We start from the raw sequence: 24161 nt of genomic DNA, 5'->3' as shown, positions 1-24161 counted from the left end.
TGGGACACATGCCGCATTTTTCAATATTGAGGGGGACCCGTCCACCCCGGTTCCTACGCCAGTGTCTGGACACCTCATAGAAATTATCTATGCAGAAAAAAATTTTGATCCAAAATGAGTTAGTTTGCCTGGACTATGTGTTTTATTCTCCATTTTTACAAAAAAGCACGGCCTGCTGGGAAATCTGACGAATCATTTTATTTCTCATCGTGACGTTTTCTGATCTACGTCTTCGAATGTTATTGCTAGGTTTGTCTTTCTGAGAGGTGGCACCGTTAATGCACCGTTAAGTTTGCCAACTGCCATTAAAACACAAAAATAAGTTTTTCTGAGTGTGTCTAACTTAATTGTTAACAGCCAAGCAACTGCAATGTTCAGCAATCCAAATAGTGGTGCTCAAAAATGAAAAAGATAAGAAGCTGCAGGTTGTGGCATCAGTGATTGACACTGCTAGATGATGGCTAGCTGGGAGCATACAAATCAAGCGAGTGTTATGGTCGGTCAAGGTGTAAAATTAAGCTCATAATGGTGTCATTTTCACGAATGTGTGCCTGCAATTATCAGCGCTTTAACGGCATAGCGGCTAAAGCTAAGACCAAATGTCCGAGACCAAAACCGGGGACTGCCAAAATTTTGGAAAAAAACAGGGACATTTTTAGTTTGACTGTAAATCTAATTAAAATACATCTTCAAAAAAAAAAAAAAAAAAAAAAAACAGGGACAGGGACAGGTAACACTAGTTTTTCTGAATTTTCCCGGAGGCAACCAAAAATGGGAAATGGGGACTGTCCCATAAACCGCGGGGACGTCTGGGCATCCTTAGGCTAAGACTAACTAACTTACCTTTTAAAATTCAGCACATTAACGCAAATATATGCCATTAAAAAGTTGGTTTGGTTATCCTAATCGGGTCTATTCTGTGCTACACCCTATTTGTATAGCGCAGTAGGGCTATATAGCAGATGCGGCTTTAACACACTTTATGATTCGCAAATACTATAACAAGCCTGTAACTGCTATCTATAAAGCAAACAGCATTTCACTTGCACGTTTAAGTAATAGACAGTAAATTAGAATAAACACATACAAATAGATGTACATAATAAACACATAGAATAAACACACTTAAACAAACTTGCGTGTGGTAGCCTAGCAGGTCAGTTAAATCTGCGTTGAGCTTGGTTTGATGATGATATCTTTTTTTTTTTTTTTCTTTTTTTTTTTGCGCTTCTGGCTGAAGTCCGTAGTACGGATGTGGATCTGCAAGACGACAGTCAAGCGAGACCCAACGTTCACTTGGCGCTGTCGTAAAACGGACCTAAAACAGAGCTCAAACTGCTGTGCTGTAACGGACCTTATAGCATCACAAAATTTTGCTGTATAGTTTTTAAACACTAATAATATTGCTCAGCTTAATGACAATCAATTATCTCATGCTCTAGATAGAAAAAAAATATGCAGACAACCATGTTGTTTTGAAAATGTTTAGTTCTTCACACAGTTTGAGAAAAGTATTTCGGATGTGGTCCACATCAGGTAGTCTCTGTCAAAACAGTGTTGGCTCAAATTCGTTTTGCAGATATGGGCCAGAACAGTTTTTAACCTTTTTTAAAATGCAGTCGGCTCAGATATGCATCACAGATTCGGGCCACACCAGTGTAGCCTATATGTGAAAACAGTATCGGCTCAGATTCATATTGCAGTTCTGGACCAAATCAGTGTCAGACACAGCTTGTCTTTCGGTTACATATCGGAAAAGTGATCTGGGCCAGATCTGTAAAATGTAGGGCTGTGAATCTTTGGGTAGACAGCGAATCGATTCGATTCACGATTCATAGGTTTTCGATTTGATTCATGAACGATTTGTGCAAATTCAGAACGATTCGATTCACATCCAAATTCGATGCGATTCGATTAATTCGATTCGATTCTTAATTTTTTATATGCATTATAGTATTATTTCAATGCTTCACCCATGGGTCTTTGTCTGGGTTTGAATTAGCCTACACAGCGGCCTTCGGGGGTCAGATAGTGGGGATTTTGTCCATTGTTAATGTTAGTTCATGTTTGTTTTTAATTTTAATGAATATATTATTATAAAAAAAAATTCAATGGCCTACAAATTAGCATTTGCAAGTAGCAAATATTTTGAAAAAGGCTTTTAAAGTATTGCATTAAATGACTACATGCACAAATTAATTGAGACGTTTTCATTAGTTTCATTTTGCGTCCTCTCAGTGCACTCGTTATCAGCGCCGGCCCGAGCCTTTTGGGGGCCCTAAGCAGAATTTAATTTGGGGGCCCCTCCCACGACGCGGAGTCACCTGTGTTTGACGATTATTGACATAAATGTCACGCAAAAATGATACATTATAAATGAATACACTGAGGTTATGTATTAATAAAAAAATAGATGCCTACTTAAATAAAAAAGTTTGAAAACAGTCTTAAAACTGTCTCAAAACATATACAATAAATTATTTGCTAAAATTATGACAAAACTGAGAAATTAGAAACGTAAGAGCAATGATACTTTGGCCTATCCTCCTGGGACCCAGGAATAGACTTTTGTCCACTGTAGTGGACATTATATTTTAGTGTATTTCTCTGACACCATGCATGTCACATTTTTTTTTTCTGGATGTCCTGTAAAGAGCACATTCAGGGCAATACAGAGATACCAAATGTTTGGAGGTTTCACCATGAAAACAACTTCTCCTTGGTCTTTAAAAATGTCTAACATTAATTTAGTGATCAAATGTAGCACTCTTATTGAAATATGGTAATATATTGTAATTATAATTTAAATCTAACTACTTTTCAAATTGTATTTCATCAACCAACATCTCATGAAAATGTTATGGGGTTTCAAATGAAAAAAATGACTTTCCGTTACAGGGCATTGATTTCATTCATGTCCACTGTAGAGAACATCAGGACATAAATCATGTTTATCAGGCATTCTGGGAGACATAACAAGTGAATATGTAAATAAATTATACGTCAATATTCTTATGACATATTAGATATTATTATTAAAATGTTGCTTATTATTACGCCAATGCTTACACTTCTTTCCTCATTAAATGTTGCTCCAAGAACACATTAATGTGCAAATTAGATACAGTGTATAGATACTTTGCATTGAATGGGAATATTAATTTATGCCAATTTTACCCATATATTGCATAAAGTAAATTGGTGTATCAATTAATTCCATTATATCTTTCATAACATAGTTGATAATCATCTTTATACAAATTTTAGTTAAAAAAAATCCTGAAACCCCATGTATTGGTGATTGGAAAAAAAATCCCATTGTTTTTGCCTACACATTGTATGTCATTTAATTTTAACAACTGAGTCCTGGTGTCCACTACAGAGGACAAAGTATTACATATGAATAAAATATAATTTTTCAAAATTTTTTTTTTTTTTTTTTTTTTACCATTTGTTTATTATGCTCTAAACAATGTGATGACATGAAAAAAAAAACTAAATTAAAAAAAAATAACTTTCTGGGTCTCAGGAGGCTATTGTTGAAAACTAAAAATATTACTAGCCTATTTCTCAACTGTCTCAATACAGAGTAACTATCCTCAAAATCTTTATTATTGTTATTATTATTATTGTAACAGACTTTGTTATATAGTACATGACATAATCAACACAGTCTGTTACTATAATACCGGTTATGATGTTCTGGCGCTCGTTGTATGTGTGTATGCAATGTATTTTTCCCCTCGGGGCTTGCCGTAGATGGGTCGTGCGTACTTGCTAGGCTACTGGAGTGTCGCGGGTGTTTGGAGATCTGATGTGTGGTATAATAAAGTGGAGAAGAGTTCAAACTGCTATGTTTATTATTTATTCAAACTGCTACCCTTACACCTTGAAGGATAAGTTCTCCTGCGGGCTATTTTCTCCAACTTAAACCGATACCGTGACTAGGCGCAGTTGCGCACGAATTGTCTATGCACGCGCGAGGTGTCTAGAAGATTATGCGTATGACTTAAACGCTGGCAGACAGAGCAGCAGTTGTAACTTGTAGGCAGGTATATTGACCATTAAATCAGAATTTTGTTGTCTTGAACTATTCATTCAGTCATATTCATTCATTAATTGATTTATGTCACTTGTTTAAGTCATCTAAAAAAAAAAATTAAAAATTAAAACCTCGATTAGGGGGCCCCCTGGTGGCCAGGGGGCCCCAAGCAGCCGCTTAGTTCGCTTATGCCTCGGGCCGGCCCTGCTCGTTATCATCTTTTCACTGGATTTTGCTCGCGCTCGGTCCCATAGCTCTCATGCTTTCATAACGTTAACTACAGATTTTTGAGCAGTCCATGTTTGAGCTCGATCTCCAGCTGAGCTCTCTGTCGAGAAAGCAATAGTTTTGAGGCAAACCGCTCAAGACATTGATAAAGCTGCCATGCCATTGCGTGGGCACTATGAAATAAAACGCTTTTATTCATTTATTACATGGACTCTCCGTACACGCAACGTGGTCTCTCGCTCGCTTTCCCTCTCTGCCGAGTGCGTGCAGCCGTGTGTGAACGCGCGATACGCGGTTTGGAGCACAACCTCTGTCTCGTATGCACGCTCGCTCTAGATTCCGGGAGATTTTAACTAATTTGCGGTAATACAAGCTGATCACGACATGAGTAGCTCAACAGGTAGAAAGATAAACTCATCTTTCAGGCATTTGACCGGCCGGGCTTCAGCGTGAGAAATCAGGGGTGTGTGAGCGCCTGAAACCATGCAATCAAATGCGGATGTCGTATGACGGCCAATGCGTGAGGCAGCTTGTACCAGGAACACTTTAAGGTTGTGTTTATATATTTTAAACCACTGAATCGCTATAAAATCGTGATTAATTCGATTCTTAGCCTTTTAAATCGATTATTCACGTAAATAAACGATTCACGATTCAAAATACATGTTTCAGGATCGATGCATATGCATCGCCAGGATTTATAATCGATGCAACGAGTGAATCGTTACACCCCTAGTAAAATGGTATAAATACTGAACTGATGGCAGTTAGAATGTTTAAGCTGAAACTTATATCTGGCACACGGATCTGGTTCACAATCAGAAAACGTCTTTAAGATAGAAACGGAGGCAAGGGCTAAAACGGATCCGGGCCAAATGTAATTGCTATCTGGGAAGTGTATTTAAGTTTATAGTTTGTACAGTATATAATTTTGTGCATTTATAGCCAACTTATGTGAACGGGGAAATGTTTTTCCTTTATTTTTTCCCCGTTATAATCTTATATAAATGTTACACATATTTCTCAGCATGTTTATATGCCGGCTACATAAATAAGTAGGCCTACATTAATAATCAGATACTTACCAGATGTAACCATCTTTACAAGAACAGGTAACCATTTTCATGCGTTTCTTGCATCGCCAGCATTTCATTTTACCATGGAGTAATCTTTTTCTTTGCATCCACTTTATTAATTTCAGACGTGACTTGTTCGTTTCACTAACATAAACTTTGTCAATGAGTGCTCTTAATAAAGTGCTCATCTATACAGTTGATTAAATCTCCATCTATTCTTTACTTTCTAAGTTTGATTTCTTCCCTCCTACTCGAACTTCATAACCTGAATTGTAACAATAGATGTTTTAATATTGAGCTCTGATTGCGCGATTTTTTTCGAACAGACAAATCCGGGGCGGGACTTGATGGCGCAGTTGTTTTTGGGAATACATATTTCAAATAAAATAATCATCTCTATGGTATTTGTTTTTATAATATTTAATTATTATTGTAATTAAATTGTAATATGGTTTATTTGTGTTGTTATTAAATTCGTTTTTTTTCTGACTGCACGGGCGATGTCACGAGTTACCGCGCTGTCATCACACAGTCATTTCCGATTACTCTAACACAACGTATTTAATCATGTTTTCAATATTACTGGGTCAGATTTTCATTTTTGTCAAATAAATTAAAATAAAATTATGTTTGTTTATAAAAGATTATACATTTTAGTGTTATATTTACTGACTCGAATGGGTTGTTCTCTCTTATCAGCCAAGCGCCCTCTTGAGGAACACTACTTAAAAAGGTGCTTAAAAGTTTTACCACCCAACGGATGTTCACGGCAGAAAAGCCATTTTTTCAACTGAACTCCCTTACGGTGTGATCGAACGCTCCCGACGTCGTAACAACTGTGGAAAAGGTATTTTATTTAGTTTTTGACTATGTCATTTGACTGAAAGTCCTGTTAGTGAAAGTGAATGGCTTTATTTGTTTCTATAAAACAGAACATATTAGTGTTGTTGTATAGGCCTATGTGTGTTGTATTGTAATCACTTGCAGTAAACTAGTGTATGCCTATTTTTTTTTCTTTTCTTTTTTTTTTAACATAGCCTACAAGTATATCAGAAATATAACAATGACAAAGTGTTAAAAATAAACTTTGTCACTTAGTCATTATTCAGAAAGCTGGGGCCTGTTGCATAGACTGCTTAGAAGTATTAAAAGTTATAGTCATCGATTTTTTAAGACTAACTATAACTATTTTAAGTCGATGCATAAAAATGTTGGTAAAATCTAAGACCAAAGTCAGACTAATTCTTACCATAAAGAATGTTTATGCTATTGACCTGGTCTTACCCAGAACATTGGTAGCCTACATAGATTGGATGCTTGCTACTGTATGTGAAATGATTTATTAATGTATTTATTTTTTGATTATTAGATGTCACATTACAACACCCGTAAAAAACGCAATGCAGGAAGTCTAGAGGATGAATGTGAAGGTAAGCCATTTGTAAAACTTTAATCATTTAGCAAAGCAGTTCTTATACTTATGACACTGGTTTCTTTAAAGAGCCCCTATCATGGATTTTTGAAAATGACTGTTCATACGGTGTGGAATATAGCTCTAAAGGAATGAAAACATCCTGCAAAGATTTCTATCTGAAAGTACACCGTATATAAAGTTATTGTCTTTCAAAAGTGAGAGTCGACTCTGAGTCTATGAAATGAATTGTTTTTGAAACGAGTCATTAGCTGTTACATCGTGACGTAGATACATTGGCCACGCCCAGTTACTGCGCGCGCAGACGGAAGTGTAAACTTGAAGTCTACACATTCAAATACTTCATCATAGCATCATGTCGAGAAGACGCTGTGTTCTACAATTCAAAGATAGCAGTGTTGGGAGTAACGCATTACAAAAGTAATCAATTACAGTAACATATTACTTTTTGCTGTAACGCGGTAGTGTAAGGCATTACTAATCAATTTTCAGTAATATGTTACTCGTTACATGTTCAGTGAGGCTTGTATTACAGTTGTATTACAGTGTATTGTCTGCTTTTACTTCTTAAAGGCAACAGACTATGTGAAAGTTTTAAAGCAGTCTTTTAGTGCCAGTTCAGAGAGGTCGCGTCTGTAACATTGTTTTTTCCTCATAAATGCGAACATGAAAACTAAAATAAAATGAATATTTTAAGTTCTATGGAGACTGGAGAGCCAACCCTTCCTCATCTGATTTGCGCAGTGTAATTAACAGAATGACATAAAATATATTTTGCCTCCTATTTTTTTTTGTCACGCATAAATGTGTGTCTTTTCCCTAATATTAAAAATAAAACATAGACTGATATTTGTCTAATGTCTGGAGTCCTTTGAGGAAGTAGCCTACACGTTTCAATACATGTATTTTCTGAGAATTTTTATTTCAAGTTTTGACTGCAAATGTCATGTCCATAATGCTGGACTTCCCCAATTTTAAATAATTTATCCTCAACTAGTTTTGTGGTTAACTTCAAATGTTAACTTCAAATAATACTAATAGCCTAATTTAAAGATAAGGCAGCATTGGATCTGGACGGTAAGGAGAATAATGCTGGGAGTTGGAAGAGGTGTGTCGCGATTCTGTAGGTTCGTGGATCTGAGTCGTGTGGCGAATGGCGATTTCGGTTTCATTTCTTACAGCCCAAAAGTTAAGTTCTACTTAGTTATTTTGGTGAAAGTAACTCAAAAGTAATACATGAGTAATGTAACGCATTACAATTCTGGGACAGTAATATTGTAAGGTAATGAATTACTTTTAAATAAAAGTAACAAGTAATACCTAATGTATTACAGTTTGGAAGTAACTTGCACAACACTGCTCGTGAATTAGTTTAAATTGTACTTTAAAGTGCTTTGTGCCATGATATTGTACCGTACACAAAGTCTCGTGTTGTGCTTTGTAACGCGTGTATTACTGTTTAGTTTATTTTTTGGGCCTAAATTGATCAGTCCAGGGAAGTTATTTAATGCCAAGTTCCCCCAAAGGACTGTAAATTTTATTGATTGAATTGTGATTTAATGATTTAATGAATCATTTAATGATAGGGTTAACCTTTGGGCCTAAATTGATCAGTCCAGGGAAATTATTTAAGGCCAAGTTCCCCCGAAGGCCTGTCATTTTTATTGATTGAATTGTCTTTAATGATTTTAGCTGATTAAAGTGTGTGGGGTTTTTTTCCCATCCTTTAAAGATGCCGAAAAGTTTAAGAGAAGGTAGGTTGACATGTTGGCCGTGGCAAAATGTTACAAATGGTTTGTTACATCAGTTTTGTGTCATAAGCTGTGTGTGTGTGTGTGTGTGTGTGTGTGTGTGTGTGTGCGTGTGTGTTTATGTCCCTGTAAATCATTTCTTTCAAGTGGACTTAAATAAATAGTTAAAATGTGTGTGTGTGTGTTTAACTTGTTTAACTCCTTAACTAGTTTTGTGGTGTAGGTCTACGTATTTTATAATGTTAACTTCAAATAATACTAATAGCTGTCACGGAGCCATCTGCGTCAGCATCAGACACCATCACTCCGCCCACTCGTTCTGGTTCCCCGGACTACTAATCTTCATCACCTGTCTTCACTTCCCATTCCCAATCACCAGCAACATAAAAGACTCACCCACTCAGTCCCTCATTGTCTGGTCTCGTCATTACTACGACTACAGACTCCGTACCCGCTGAATAGACATTGCTGTTACTTACCCGCGTTAGAAGCCACACTCTCCGGTCCGTCTCCAGTCAGCTCCCGTTCCCGGTTCCTCCCTGATCACCTCGACTCCAGCCAGCTCTTCCGATCCATCCAGCCAGCTCTCCCGTTCATCCATCCCTGCCAAGAGATAAGAGACTTCCTTTCTGACTGCATTCGCTCTATTGACATTGTCTGCATCGTTACTACTCACCCTGCTGTGAGCATTGACTGTCCATTCCAATAAACTCCATTGATACTTACCTGTCTGTGTTCTTCTGGTTCGTGACAGAAGACCAGACCAAACAAAATGCTTCAACCACCACGCAGCACTACTTCCGCGGCGAATCCGCCACCACCACCCGCCATACCCCGGACCAGCTCATCGACGCTCGCTACAGCCACCGCGTCCACTTCTTCCACGTCTGCCTCTGTATGTCCCATGGCCCAACCAGCGCCCTTCGCAGGCGAGGAGGGGGGATGCAGCGGCTTCCTATTGCAGTGCGAGCTGTACATGGAGATGAATCCTTCCTCGTTCCCCACCGAGCGCTCCAAGGTAGCATTTTTCATCTCCCTGCTCCGTGGTCGAGCCCTGAACTGGGCTCACGCCCTATGGAAAGACCGCGGCCCCGTAACTCAAACTTTCGCTGGCTTTTCCAATCATTTCATCGAGGTCTTCGCCCAGTCTGCGCACGCCATCTCCGTGCAAGATCAATTATACCGTCTAAGGCAAGGGAAATCATCAGTTTCAGCGTATGCACTCCAATTCAGGACACTCGCCGCCACCTTGGGATGGAACGAATCCGCCCTCATCACCGCCTATCGGCACGGGCTCAACCCCGATATACGACTGCAATTGGCCATTTACGACGACAACGTTGGCATCGAAAGCATCATCCAACGATCCATCCGAATTGACCAACGCCGCACTGCATGCCAGCTAGATAGCCCTGCATACCCACCTCCTCGCCCTACAACATCTCACAGCCCTCCAGCACCCGAACCAATGGAGATTGGATCCGCACGTCTCCCGCTCTCTGAGAGAAATCGCCGGATCACCAATGGGCTCTGTCTGTACTGCGGCACTGCGGGACACCTGTTGGCTACGTGTCCGGTTCGTCCACCACGACCCACCGTGAGTACTATGCAGTTACCCCTACCCATTTCTACAGTTAAATATACTTCTGCCACTATCACTTATCGAAACCGTTCTCTTCCAGTTCAAGCGCTGATTGATTCTGGGTCTGCGGGTAATTTCATCGCCCTGTCCACACTCCATCGACTCAATATCCATCAAAGAGCCATCCCGCACATCCTCCAAGTCCAGTCCATCCTTGGAAACCCCCTTGGTCGCGGGCGAATCGGACATCGTAGCCCAGACTTGGGTTTGGAGATTGGCTGGCTACATCGGGAAGTCATCTCGTTTTTGGTGCTGGAGGGCTCCACAGCCGAGATCATCCTGGGACGCCCCTGGTTAGAAGAACACTCACCCATCGTTCAATGGTCCACGGGGGAGATCCTGCGGTGGGGCCATGAATGTTTCCATAACTGTTTACCCATCCTTCCGAAGCCTTCTTCCCCGTCCTCCACTCCGGTGATGACAGTACCTGTTTCTACCACCTCTATCGAAAGCCCCCCCGTCGAAGTCCAACCACGACTCCCCCCACCATACCAGGCGTTCCAGGATGTCTTCGACAAACAACTGGCGACCATCTTACCACCACATCGGCCATGGGACTGTGCGATCGACCTGCTGCCTGGGGCGGTGTTACCGCGAGGTAAGATCTACCCTCTGTCCATCCCCGAGCAGAAGGCCATGGAGGAGTACATTCAAGAGGCACTAAATCAAGGATATATCCGACCCTCCACATCGCCTGCCGCTTCCAGCTTCTTCTTTGTGGGCAAAAAGGACGGAGGCTTGCGCCCCTGCATCGATTATCGCACCCTCAACCAATCCACTGTCAAGTTCCGATATCCCCTTCCTCTGGTCCCGGCCGCTCTGGAACAACTTAGTTTATACCAAACTCGACCTTCGCAGCGCCTACATTCGAATCCGTGATGGGGACGAATGGAAGACGGCGTTCATCACCCCTGCAGGGCACTACGAGTATCGCGTGATGCCCTTCGGCCTAGCCAACTCACCAGCCGTATTCCAGGCCGATGCTCGGCGAGCCACCACTCCACTATACCAACCTGGGCAATTGGTCTGGCTCTCGACCCGGGACATCCGTCTCCGACAGCCTTGCCGTAAGCTGAGTCCCAGATACATAGGTCCGTTCGCCATACAGAGGCAGATTAACCCGGTTACCTATCGGTTATCCCTTCCGGCTCACTACCGCATTGCACCCACCTTCCATGTATCCCTTCTCAAACCCCATACTAATCCTCTCACTCCTTCCTCCCCAGGGTCTGGTGCGGCGGACGTGCCCCCCCTCCGGTAGATCCTGAAGACAACAACGTATACCGAGTCCACGAAATCCTTGACTCCCGACGACGGGGCGGCCGCTTGGAGTACCTCGTCGACTGGGAGGGGTTTGGTCCGGAGGAAAGATCTTGGGTGCCCCGGGAGGATATACTGGATCCCACTCTACTCCAGGATTTCCATAACACTCACCCGGAGCGTCCAGCACCCAGAGGCCGTGGTCGTCCCCGTCGTCGGTCCTTCCCGCCAGCTGGAGCTGGCCATGGAGGGGGGGGGTACTGTCACGGAGCCATCTGCGTCAGCACCAGACACCATCACTCCGCCCACTCGTTCTGGTTCCCCGGACTACTAATCATCCTCACCTGCCTTCATCACCTGTCTTCACTTCCCATTCCCAATCACCAGCAACATAAAAGACTCACCCACTCAGTCCCTCATTGTCTGGTCTCGTCATTACTACGACTACAGACTCCGTACCCGCTGAATAGACATTGCTGTTACTTACCCGCGTTAGAAGCCACACTCTCCGGTCCGTCTCCAGTCAGCTCCCGTTCCCGGTTCCTCCTAGATCACCTCGACTCCAGCCAGCTCTTCCGATCCATCCAGCCAGCTCTCCCGTTCATCCATCCCTGCCAAGAGATAAGAGACTTCCTTTCTGACTGCATTCGCTCTATTGACATTGTCTGCATCGTTACTACTCACCCTGCTGTGAGCATTGACTGTCCATTCCAATAAACTCCATTGATACTTACCTGTCTGTGTTCTTCTGGTTCGTGACAATAGCCTAATTTTTTAAAAATAAAATAAAGATAAGGCAGCATTGGATCTGGACGGTAAGGAGAATAATGCTGGGAGTTGGAAGAGGTGTGTCGCGATTCTGCTCGTGGATCTGAGTCGTGTGGCGAATCGCGATTTCGGTTTCATATTGCATATCGTTACAGCCCCAAAGTTGTTCTACTTAGTTATTTTGGTGAAAGTAACTCAAAAGTAATACATGAGTAATGTAACGCATTACAATTCTGAGACAGTAATATTGTAAGGTAATGAATTACTTTTAAATAACAGTAACAAGTAATACCTAATGTATTACAGTTTGGAAGTAACTTGCACAACACTGAAAGATAGTTCAGCCACTTTGTTTTCATTTACCAGTGACGAGCATGTGAAGAATTGGTGGTTAGAGTTCATGTTTGCAAAGATACCACAACAGTATTGAGAGTGAGGAGTCATGTGCCGATTTGGGCGGGGTCTGAGGCGGTCGGCCATTTTGGGAGGATACACTATCGGTTGCCAGGGGCAATGCCTTCAGATCTACACAGTCACAGAGGCGCGACTAAATATGCCAGAAATAGCGAGAGAGAGACAGCACGGCGCAGTATTTGTTTACATTTTAGCGATACACGGCAGTGTCTTTGGAAGATATGGATAAGGAAGAGAAATGAAAGTGGTTCTATAACAATGCTAGCCAGCTTTATTTAGAGAAACTGCTTGTGGATAAACTGACAGCAGCAACAGCATGAGCAACAGTGAGCAACAGTGAGCAAAGCATGATTTCAAAAGCAATACATTTCAGCACAGTTCGCCTTTTATTTAACACAAACAAACGAAATGAATACTCTGTTATTCAACTAGAGTTGTTTAATTTGTTTCAGATATATCTGTACCGCGAAATCTTTTAAAAAGACACTTTTTTAATGACGTATGATTCGCATTGACAGGGGAATGTTTTATCTGTCCGCTTGATGTTGCAAATGCATGTATCTGATTCGAAACAGATTTATTTCCACATATGAATGAAGCCTGAAACATCAAGTTTGACTGAATTCTCGCAGTTTAACGTTACAGGTTTGGGGGTTTCTCTTGCACCCAGCCGCGGCAGAATTGTTCATAAGCTTCTAATGACTTAAAGCTTCTGAACTCTTGCATTGTGTAGCAGTAACGTTAAGCACTGTTACCAAACCAGGTGCTTGACTATGTCAGGGTGTGTGAAAGGTGGTAGTGCTTCGGGTCTTTCGTCCATTCTGTAGCAGGTCGTACGGGTCCTACTGTATGTTGATGTCAAGTAGTTTCTCTAAATAACGCTGCTCAGTGTTATGTAGTCTCTCCCGATAGAGACCTTTTCCTTTTGCTTCATTTATTCCCAAGAAAGTGTGCCTTATCGCAAAAATACAAATAAATATCAAGTTGCACTCCTTCTCTGTCGCTATTTCTCTCAGTCTCAAGGTCGAAGTAACCATGACAACGGATAGCGTGTCCTCCCAAAATGGCGGATCCCTCCCACAATGCACCGCGGAGTTATACGCGTGACGTCACCTCCTCATTCTCAATAGCCCGGTTGTGTTCACATCATTTTAATTATGAATCGTTCAAAAACATAAATGAATTCAAATGTGGATTCGCAAGCGGTTGTTCCTGAAGGAGGGCTCAGTAACTTACACCCAGTGTATATGGATCAGCTTCCTCCTATGAATCAAAACCTGTAAGTATTATTAATAATTGTGGTAAAGGAGTGGTTTGGAAAAATGAGTCGTACGAATCATTTGGGAGTCTGTGAGAAAATCAGTTAAAAATAAATGCATATTATAAGACAAATAAAGTGTTTTTTATCCTTGCATGCATGTTAAACTGTTTTTGGGAACTCCTAAAACAAAAATAGGAACATTTCAAATGCTATGATAGGGGCTCTTTAATTTTATTTGTGCTCTTCAATGTATAGGAAATCTCTTATCTCTTAAAGGGTTAGTTCACCCAAAAATGAAAATTCTGTCAGTATTTACTCACCCTCATGTTGTTTCAACCCCGTAAGACCTTCATTCATCTTCGGAACACAAATTAAGATATTTAAGATATTAAGATCGCTCCTGCATACAGTCCATAGGCTTCAACTATTCACTTCCTTCTCCATGAGCCTGTAAGTCAGTTAACGTAGTGTGATTGCGTAGAGCTACGTCACACGTAGGCTCACTATTGGCCGACGCTGGTCATGTGTGTGTGATGCGTGTGACGTACAATAACAGAAGCTTACGCTATTAAACTAGTAACCTGACTCGCGCAGAGGGAGAAATAAACGAATAGTTGAAATAAAGTCGTTATTTTTGTTGTTTTTTAGCGCACAAAAGTGTTCTCGTCGTTTGATAAACTTAAGATTGAGCCCCTGTAGTCACTTGGACTATTTTAACGATGTCTTTAATGACTTTTCGGGGACAGCAAGAGCCAGTCCCTCAAGAAGCCTATATGCAGGAGCGATCTTAATATCTTAAATATCTTAATGTGTGTTCCGAAGATGAACGAAGGTCTTACGGGGTTGGACCAACATGAGGGTGAGTAAATACTGACAGAATTTTCATTTTTGGGTGAACTAACCCTTTAATATAGTTATTTACTCTGTTACTTTTGTATAGTGATGTTAACTCTGTTAACTACATAATTGTCTTATCACTGTATTCAACAGTGAAACTGTCACTGTGTTTTGTTGTTGTTTTAGCTCCAGTAAATACAATGAAGCCAATAAAGCAAGAAATACTGATGTGGCAGAACAAGGCCGAAGTATTACAAAATAAAGTGAATGAGTTGGAAGCCCTGAACAGTGACCTTCGGCAGCAAGTTGTGGAGCTTTCAGCACAGCAAAGTAACAGCTCAACATTCATTGTATAATCTATGCATTATATACATTGGATTGTATAGATTATATATTTTAGATGTGTGGTTTCCATATTTTTATTCTTAAAATATATTTTGAGCACTGTTTCAGATAGTACACCTGCATTTCCTTGTATGTATAATGCAATGCCAATAAAAGGAACTTGAAAATGTATATTGCATTTATATTGACTTTGATGCAATATTTGTTATATTTCTTCATTCAGATGATCTGATTCCTGGAACATCAGTGGCACATGAAGAAACTGGCACTGTTGACTAGTGATGGGAACACATCAACTGATGTAGAAACATCAGTCACAGAAGAATCATGTGATAACTTCTCTTCAAGTTCAAGTTCAGAAGGGACCCGTCAAAGAAAAAAAACAAAGAAAAGCAAAAACAAGAAAACCAAAAGCAAGAAACATAAGAAGAACAAGAGGAAGGGCAAGAATGAATATGACAAGATAAAACGAGGTAAACGCAGCTCACACAAAGTTTTTATAGAGCTAGTGGTTTCACTTATTGGATGCTGGCTTCCGAGCTTTAAAAAGGATGCAGGAGTGATGTGATACATTCCAGGACATAAGTCATTTACATTAGTCAAGATATATTTTGTGCAAAATAACATTTAAGTAAACCACCAATTAGTTTTGTTCCAAATATGTTCAGAGTGATTGAACTCACCCACTAGGTTACACAGTAGTACACTGACAAGTACTGTAATAACCATTAAAAAATAAAAATAAAATAAAAAATAGCAAATGACAATACATGCATATAAAGCCAAAAGTAGGATAAAGGCTTGTTCACACCTGGATGAATTTCGCGTGTGATATTTGCCGACGTTTAACGGCTCGTGACTAATCAAAGGGCACCAATATGAGTGTACACACTGACGTGGAAAACACCACTCATAAAAGTGTCTTTTTTTTTTTTTTGCCTCGTTCAGTTTTTTGGTTTGACGCGACGCATTAAAGTTTTTTAGCGTTATATGCTAAACAGTTTTAGAAATAAAACTCTTTACATTTGATTATCATGAAAACAAATCTCAGAGAATGGTCAACAAGGTACCAATGTTTTATTAGACCAAAGGTTCATTTTGCACCGGAGTTCTCCTTTAAGAGTGATATTGAAGCGCCATATTTACCTTATCAATAAAGCTTACTTTATAGAAGGCAATCAGATTATGAACAACATCCATAGAAAACCATTATAAAACGCTTCACGTGCAATATCGCATTTCATGTTCAATAAGGTGTATCGGCTACTGAGTTTTAATATCACCATCTTACTGCTTAAGCTTTTTCGTAATAATAGGATCAATGGGAGGAAAACTATATAGCCTACAGAGCCTAAAGGAGACAAGTACTCAACCAAATCTTTATCAAGCAAATCTATCAGCTTTACCTCTTAGAACAATATTCAAATATCTTTCTATGCATGGAAGAGTTTTAATCATGTTTCATCAGTGCTTTAACACTGACAGTAACTTAACAGTGTCTCAGCAGTATTTTTTTTTTTACCTTAGTAAGCTTAAAAAAGTAGCTTAAATTTTTTTCTTTGATTTTCCGTATACAGACGACACAATTGTCAAAGCGATCGCCATTCACACAGATCACAATGATATAGACAGAATGCAATACATATGTGCATGACGTCATTGTTTTCAGAAATTCACATTTTTGTTGTTTACACGGAGACCGTTTAAAAAAAAAAAAACGTTCATCTCCTGTCACGTACCAGAACTCTTTACCATTCCATTACGGTTCCATATTAGAATAGATTTTTGTCTGCTCTTTTACTGTCATATGATGGTCACACACATCTTAAAGATGAAATTTCTACCATGGTGGGTTAAACTATTTCCCAGGTAGCAAATAATTCTGGCCCAGAATTGGCATGTGTCTGGCACAGCTGGCATTCATCTGGCACTGGCATACAGCATGTGGGCCAAACATGGCCCGGGTTTGGCAGAGATGGCACTGGATTTAAGACGGCACCCAAGACATGGGCCAGATGTCAAATGTAGTATTTGGCCCAGATGTTAAATATAGATATGTGGGCCATAAGTATATAGCCGATCTTGAGCCATATTTAAAATCCTTTTAAAATATTTTTGAATAAAATCCCAATGTTTTCCCATACAGAAAAGTAATATATTCACATGATGTGAAACACTGTAAGAACATGTTAACATGTTATTTAACAATAACATGTTATTCATTTTAAAAATATATTTTCAAAATGTATTTAAATATATTTTACAGTGTTTCACATATTTGTGAATATATTACTTTTCTGTATGGGAAAACATTCTTTTGGGCCATGGCTGTATGGGAAAACAAACAGGATATGGGCCATGGTTAAGTGTATTATTTGGCTCACACGTAAAATATAGAAATGTGACCCGCATATGTCTGGCCAGACTTATCCCACAGTTAATTTCAGATATTTTATAATTGATAATATTTTCATAAACAGCCCTATTCCTGTTTGCAGCATTGCACTCTATTAACAAGGTTTAATTAATAATAATTTAAATTATGAAACAATATAAATTTTAAATATACAATAGAACTTAATTGTTTGATTGTCTCATTTCATGCATGCCGATCGTTTCTTCTTACAACGTCCTAATATGGCACAAAAAAAAAATGTAAAAGTTTTAACAATCAGGTCGCATCTAGAAAAACGCGCACAGAAAGCGCGCCTAATGCCTAGTTCACACTACATGATTTTAAAATGTCGGGCTGAACTGTGCAGTTCACACTACATGACTTGCTCTCAGTGAAATCATGAGTGTTCAAGTTGTTTAGCTGTTCACACCACACAACAGAACGTGATTGATCCACAACAGGAGGTAACTCACTACACGAGTTGACAACGCACTACATAGAGATACAACCACGATCGGATGATAAGTGCATATCATTTGTGACTCAATGAGAGCTGTTTCAGTACTATAGTACGGTCTAAATCCTGAAAATAATCAAACAAATAACGAGTTGACAACAACACGATTCTATCTGGTCTAGAAACCATGTTTTGTAACGAAAAACCACGCAATAAAACGAACCAGAAATGACGCGAAACTGCAGAGAAGAACACAACACGCGAATATGGACGTCAGACAGAAACTAGTGCTGCACACTGTTTGCTCGACGATCTGCTCTGAGAAAAAAAAATGCAAAAAAGAAAAAGTAAGATTTACCTGGTGTCCTCAACCCATGCGTTGCTATGATTGGCTGTACTCATGACATCACTGAGATTGAGTCGCGTGACTGCTCGAGATATCTAGCATGCTAGATATTTTTCTGAGCTCGGTGACCTGTCTGCGAGGTGTCTGCGAGCTGTCTTTGGTGCGTTGTTGGCTCTTTCACACTAACGGATTGGCGAGCGTTAATCGTCCGCTAATCGCCCGCGATTTGCATGCGATAACACCCTGACTTGTCGGCGACTCAACGATTTGCAAATCGGGCTTAAATCGGGCTTAAAATCACGTAGTGTGAACTAGGCTTAAACCGCAATGCTTCATGGGTTTGCACTTTTTATATATTGATACTTCCGGATACAGCGCTGCCGAAGTTTGAACTTGAAGTGGGCGCGCACTGATGCAATCGACTGCATTTCGCTAACGGTTGCATGGTTGCAGACTTCTCACCTCAAAGCGAGCGAAGTTAGGTAAGTGATCATTTTTAATTTTAGAGTTATGAGTCGGAAAGTTAAATGTTAAAGATGTTAGTTAAAATGTAACTTAGAAGTTGACTAATGTTCGTCGATTACATTTAACGTTATGACATCAGACATCTTTATTTTATATCACAGACATTTATTTATTTCAATTTTTGTGACATACATGATTGATTAACATACTAAAATGTATAGCAGCAATTGGTACCTGAAACATCACACAAAAATATAAATATCATAAGGATATTGATTAATTTTGTTTATATTCTATTGATTTGAGGATTTTAACAATTTAATGTCCTTAAGATATCTTCTATAGAGATTATCAAATTTAAAGTAAGATCATTTTAATGCTAATTTGTGTTATATAAACAACATACAAAGCCCTCTTACATTTTCAAATATGCAGAGACACAGAGAGATAAAATTAGGCCTATTGTAACATGGACATAATAAATACATAGACGCCCTATTGGCCGCTGGAGCGTACGTCAAAGGCGCCACCATATTGGGGAGAGATTATCAGAGATGGAAAATGGCAGCTATAGTCCTTATGTTAAAGAGGCAACTCAAAAACTGGAAAATGAGCATATGGATGGGCCAGTGCCAGTTCGTCAATAAAGTGCTTGTTTCAGATGATGTAGTTGTGAAGGTCAAAGAGAGAGATTGTTGCATCAAAATTGACAAAAAGTTGGTGTTGGTCCAGAACGTTGTTGAGGATAAAGGAGTAGTGTACATAGTGGCCAATGAATATAAACAGGTGGAACACTTCTTTACATATCCTATTGACTCAAGAGAGCTGGGAATTTATGTTGTTTCCAACCTCTCTTCTAAAATCAAATGTTTCATGATTAGAAATAAGCCCCAGAAGTTTGTGAGATTACCATTCCAAAACCGATTTGTTGTTGTTCCCCTATTGCATTGAGACAACTAGCCCTTTTGCTTTAGTATTTCAGTAGGCTAAATAGCATGTTTATGTGGTTTTGATTTGTTTAATCTTTAGATGTTTCACATAGTTGTTTTTGACAACACCAATGAGGTAGAAGTTGTGCCTTCCATCTGGATAAAAAATGGAGAGTGCATGTGGCCTCCAAATAAAACTGATATAGCAAAAGCTGTAAAATTGCAAGAATATCCTGGAGAAGAATGGAAGCCCCATAAGGCCAGAATTATTTTCACATCCCGTAAGTAATATTCTTTCACTTCTTCCTATGAACTGAACTAATGTATTACTAAAATGCCTAATGTATTATTTAAAATTACTTTCCCAGATGACTACAATGAAGCTAGAAGAAAACTTCCTCAAGCTGTTGATCACACTGACATTGGAAGTGATGGAGGGATTTCACCAAATAAACTTAAAAGAAAAAGAATGTAGGGGGAAGAATGTGTTTTATTGTTTTGTTTTTTAATTGATTGGTGGTACACATCATTTACTAATAATTGCATATCTTGAATTAATGGAATATGTTCTTACTTAGACCTAAAAGCAATCTTTTCCCTGGAGAGGATGATGATGAGATGGAAAGTACTGTGAAAGAAAAAAAGTCAAAGAAAGGGTAAGAATCTTTCTTTCAGTTAAGCACACTCTTTACATACATGTCGAAAGAGCGGTTGTTAACAGGTTAAAGAAAACACTCTGTAAAACGCTACAAATCAAAGTGGAAGTAAACGCATTATAATAAAACAACAGCCGCGATAGAGTGGTCATCTTCCTCTTTGCGCGAGCATTCTCACTCTCACTGAGCGTGCGCGCTCACATAACAACATTACGCATACAATAACGAACGCCATAGAAGAAGTCATCTTAAAGGAGCAATGTGTGACTTTTAGCGACATCTAGTGGTTCGGTTGCGAGTTTGCACCAGGTTTGCACTAAGGGCTCAGCCCACTGCTCACCCCTCCCTTTCGAAGAAGCTACGGTTGCTAAAACGGGACAAACATCTCGTCGGCTGAGACAGCAGAGAATAGCCAGAGTAAGCCAAGAGTGTGTAACATTGTCACTGTTATTGTACCACAGTCCATTATAAACCACATCATGAATACTGTTTACAAAGCCATAGTCAGGTGAGGATCAAGGGTTTTAATATATAATTTAATAAAATAATATTAATCAGCTGATTGTCTCACAAACGTAACCAGCAGCACATTTATCCCCACATACTGTAGCAAACCCATAATACAGCGAGGGAGCAGCTATATATTTTTTCTAACAGGGTAGTGCTAATAGTTTAGCTGGCTAATATGAGCTGTTACTGTGGCTGAGCTGGGACTCGTCCGCATGAGTCCAAAGGTCGGAACTGCGCGCGCTGTTACAATCATGTCATCTCCGCATCCCATAGCTAGATACTATTTACTACACACAATAGGCTTTTTTTCTCTGATTTTGAAAAATCTTCGCGTCGACTTTAGTGATAAAAGACTTTAGTAAAAGTCTCTATCGACGGGTTAGTGATTCCTGTAACGTACTGTTTTACGGTCAATGACATGAATACTAATCATCAGCTGTCTCACGAACGTAACAGCACATCTATCCCCAACATAACAAACCCATAACACAGCGAGGGAGAACTAAGTTACATGAAACAATCCCAACTACATATTTTACACCACTCACAAGGGAAAAGTCACTACTCACGGAGTGTAAGGCTAGCTTCCAGCTTTCCGCTACTTCTCTTTCAAGGTAGTGATGAAACGCGTTCTGTAGCACTGTGTGTTCGCGTTCGGCTACGGTAGGAATATGACGTCACAACATGGCGACCTTCATAGAAGGGGATTCCCGCGGTTATGGAGCTATTAATGTCTCATTCTAAGGTAATAAAAACATTATGGCTAATTAAGTAAGTTCTTTATACACCACTGAAAACATAGTTATGGATGTCATATTGCATTTCTGTTAATAGATACTCAACTTTGTTACACATTGCACCTTTAAAGGCATATCAACCTGTAAAGAACACTACTGAACACTAGGTGGCCGTTACAGAGTTCCATCTTCGGACATTCATCATATCGCCTTGGTTTTCATTTCTTGTCCTCAAGAAGAAACAGTAGAGCATGCATTGTGGTCCAGTCCAGGGGCAGTTATGCTCTGGAGGTCAGTAATAAAGTGGTGGGAGGTATGGGAGGGGCGAAAAATTACAAGAAACTTAGTGCTATATGGTGAAGGTCTGGGACCATTTGAGAGAATGGGTAGGAGGGTAATTTGGGGAGTGATTTCAGAGGGTAAACATGTTTTGTGGGAATGGAGAACAACATGTTTGAGGAAGCAGATACCTCTTTTGGCGCCAGAGAGACTGTTCTCAAGACTTTTGGGTAAAATGAGAGTTGAGGTAGAAGCCTTCAAAGAGTGTTTTGGGGAGGGTATAACGAAGAAAACATGGGGAGGGTTATCGAGAGTGGGGGTGGGGTAAAGAGAAGGAGGTCTTTATGCTCTGATTTTGTGTTTTGGTTTTTGTTTTTTGGGGGGCTTCATGAGTTTCATGTTATGAAAAAATATCAAAATGAATGCAAATTTTGTTGTACTTTATTTTGATGGATGTGATGTATGGTCTGGCGAAATAAAATATAAAAAAAATCTGTTTGATCTTTGGAGAAGGAATGATGGCAGGTGCAACGGCGCCTTCAGTCCCAAGGGCGGGACTGAGAAATACTTTGCGGTTTCAAATGAAGGAGTCTGCGTTGGAGATGATGGAGAGAGAAGTGTTTGCATGGGTTATACTTTTGGACAAGATGAAGTTGAAGGTATTTGGAGGTATTTCACAATAGTTATGCCAACAAGTTCCAACGCGGTTTGCAGTATATGCCAAGTAAATGTTCCGAGGGGTGGTGATAAAACTTCGAATTATAATACAACAAATTTAATGAAGCATTTACAGAGATTCAACAAGCTGAAAAAACAAAAACGCGAAGGCGCAAAGCAGCTAACTTTGGAGGAGACAACGGAAAGAATTCAGAAATTTCCACATGGTAGTGTGAAAGCAGCAAAAATCACTGAAAGCATACTGAATTTCATTGTTATGGATGGGCAACCGCTGTCCGTCGTTGAGAACAAGGGCTTCAGACTCCTAATAAACCATCTAGAGCCACGGTACAACATGGTGAAGCGGAAATATTTATCCGAGACTGCTCTACCTGAACACTACCAAAAAATGTGCAAACGCATATACGAAGAATTGAAAGATGTCAAAGTACTGAGTTTTACAACAGATATATGGAGCTCTGACGTCTCTCCCATGTCACTTTTAAAGGGCATATTGCAGGTTAGAGGACCCAACGAGTCAATGCATAGAAAAACAATGTAGGAACTAGATTTTCTTTAAAATATACGTATAAACACGCCACAGAAGCTTCTGCAGTCGTTTTAGTGAGAAAATTTTACTTCCGCGTCTGAAAATGGGCGTGGCGGGCGTGACGCAATGAGCGGGAGAGCGGTCGATTCACACAACAGGAAAACAATGAATCGCAATGACATTTCGGACGCTGAGGAAATACTCGTATGACGGATCAAGCCATAAAGTTATGAGCCTGCTATGCTAAAGAGATCAGGGACAGGCCAAGATAATGTCAGACAGAATGGTCAGAGAAAAATTGAGCTGTGATGTGAGGAGAACCAGTGGAGAACAGGACAGGTGCCTTTTAGGTGAGAGACGTACATAGTATACACGTTCGCTAACGATATACACTGTGCTCACAATATTGTACAGATTATTATGATCCTATAACAGGCCAGCAGACATTAGTATGTTTAGGGTAGATTTATATACTATTAAATGTATAAAAACTTTACTTGAGTATATTTCTATACTAAAAGCATAGGCTATACTCGGGTAAATTTTTAATACATATTTTTCACCTTGGTTATAACATAAACAGAACATTAAAGGTTTGAGTATTTAAACAACCAATTTTGTTTTTCAATTACAAGTTTTATTTAGGGCATGACATGACTAAGTTACCTATATAACACTATTTGATGCCAGTAGTATACGACGATCAATATTCTTGCTTCGGCATACCATGTTGAACTCCATCATATTGCCGAGATGCTAATCATTTGATCTGAAGTGAACGCTACACACGACCGTGTTTTCCGAGCCGAGAGGAGAAATCCCGTCTCTTCACCTGCTCAAACCGCACCAGGAACGAAAGATAGGCTATATAGCACAGTCACTTTTATTGTAATGGAAACTTGTGGACTCGATCTTGAAGTCCTGACAGGCTGGAGTTTTTGCAATCTCCACAAACACAATATTTACCATGACGATGATAAATTAAAATGCAAAAACTAACGAAAGCACACTGACTGACGAGCGCTCTCACTGAACACCAGCCTGCTCTCACTGAGCCGAGGCTGCGGCTCCCTGCTATGACGTCAAATGACGCGACGTTGAAAAAAAAGCCGTTTTTACTAGCA

The 24161-nt window shown here is 39.8% G+C and overlaps 1 long non-coding RNA gene across 1 annotated transcript; it reads left to right on the top strand.

Annotated features, from left to right (window-relative positions):
* The first annotated feature begins 6625 nt into the window (after positions 1-6625).
* LOC120495006 (uncharacterized) lies at positions 6626-15851 on the top strand. Its single transcript, XR_016146020.1, has 3 exons — positions 6626-6776; positions 14898-15041; positions 15280-15851. It is a non-coding gene; the product is annotated as an uncharacterized LOC120495006 (long non-coding RNA).
* The last annotated feature ends 8310 nt before the right edge of the window (positions 15852-24161 follow it).

This window comes from Pimephales promelas, chromosome 2, assembly GCF_988280905.1.
Source record: "Pimephales promelas chromosome 2, fPimPro1.hap1.1, whole genome shotgun sequence".
In the NCBI taxonomy this organism is placed as follows: Eukaryota; Metazoa; Chordata; class Actinopteri; order Cypriniformes; family Leuciscidae; genus Pimephales; species Pimephales promelas.
Note: the sequence above shows the minus strand (reverse complement) of the source record. Positions and strands in the feature narration are given on the sequence as shown.